Genomic DNA, 1662 nt, shown 5'->3' with positions numbered 1-1662 from the left:
GAAATATCTGAGCCAGAAAAACGGGTACAGCCGCATTATGTCAACAGTAAAAGATTCCAATAAGGCCGACTGAGAGGGAGCGCCTCACCTTTTGGGTGTTGCACTTGCAAAAGTCCAGGCTTTCAAGATGACCTCGGTGTGCAGAGTAGGGGTTCCTTCTAGTCTCCCGACGGCACAGAGTCCCGAAGCCACGGAAACGTGAAGCGTCTCGTCGCAGGTAAAGGGCACAGTCTAGGCAGAGGTTAGAGGCGAAAGGGAAAGAAGAACCCAGCCAAAGACGCCGAAGCAGCTGGCCTTCTTTCAACTGAATGTAGGGCTGCCTCCGCTTTGCAGACCTGAAGGTCCCGTAGATTTCATTTTTTCTTGGTGTCTCTCCATTTTTCCTCCCTTCCCCACTGCTGCAGTAAAAGAGCACTTCTCATCTCTCCCTCGTGCGGTCCTCACCGCTGCACAAAGCTCCTGGGACTTTCCACCCCCGGGGCCAGGCCTCTGCCGACTTCCCTGCTCTCCCCCTCGCAGTTCCCTGTGGTACCCACCCGTTGCACCGCTCCCGGCCTCCTGACCCAGGCACGCACCCAAAAACAGCCCAGCTGAACCCTCAGCTCCGCGGAGAGGCAATCAAGGCCGCCAGAGGCCTCGCCCCTTGCCCTCCCTGTGGGACTCCGAGAAATCAAATCAATCGGAATAAATGTTCTTTTTTAGAAAGAACTTCCTTCCCCTTCGCGACCAGCCTGGGCACCATGGCGAAATCCTGTCTCTACAAAAAAGACAAAATTTAGCCCGGCTTGTGGCTCCGCCTGTAGTCCCAGCTGCTTGTGGGGCTCAGACAAGAAAATAGCTCGGCCCGGTAGATCAAGGCTGCAGCGGGCCGTGTTTGCACCACTGCACTCCAGCCTGGGTGACCAAGTGAGACCCTGTCTCAAAAACAAAGCAAAACAAAACAAAACTTCCCCATGGAAATTAGTTGATGATTTCTTTTTTCCGGGATCTTCAAAGGACTAAAAGCCGAAAGCGATGATGGATTCGTTCAAGTCCTAGTCTTGCGCCCTGCTGAGTGCCAGCCCCTGCTCCCCGTGGGACCCACGAGCGACCCTCCCCCCATCCCTGCCTGGCGGAGCCCCCGGGCGGGACACAGGACCCGAGGTCGGCAGCGGAAGCTCCGCAGCGGCCCCGAAAGCGCCTGGGCAGGGTGGGCACAGGCTCCCTCACTGGGTGAAGGCGGCGCAAAGAACGGGAAGAGCCATCCCGGGAGCCCGCCGGGCGCTCAGCTCCCCTTGGGCCCCCCAGCTGGGGAGTTCCCGGGGGTTTCTGAAGCAGGTGAGGGGCAGCGCGGGCGAAGGCCATTCGGCTGTCCTCCTGGCTCCAGCATCTCCCAACCCGCGGGTGTCCTACATGACCAGCGCGACCCAGGGCTCTAATCTCTGGGGTTTTCCAAGGCCTTGCACAGTTGTTCTGCCGCCAGGCCCTGAGAACGGAAGGCCCGGGGGAGTTTGGTGAGTGAGTCCGGCCTGTGGCGCCCAGTTGAATCAGTAGTAAGGGTTTCTGTGGCATGGTGGGTTAGTGCATTGCGTTGTTAACTGAGAGGCTGGTGGTTCGAGCCCATGTAACGATGGGTTGTAACCCGTTTCTGTTGATACACAATCAATTCCTGCTGAATCACGA

This window comes from Cebus imitator, unplaced genomic scaffold (genome assembly GCF_001604975.1).
Source record: "Cebus imitator isolate Cc_AM_T3 unplaced genomic scaffold, Cebus_imitator-1.0 Scaffold831, whole genome shotgun sequence".
Taxonomy (NCBI): domain Eukaryota; kingdom Metazoa; phylum Chordata; class Mammalia; order Primates; family Cebidae; genus Cebus; species Cebus imitator.
The sequence above is the reverse complement of the archived record's forward strand: the minus strand, read 5'-3'. Positions refer to the sequence as shown.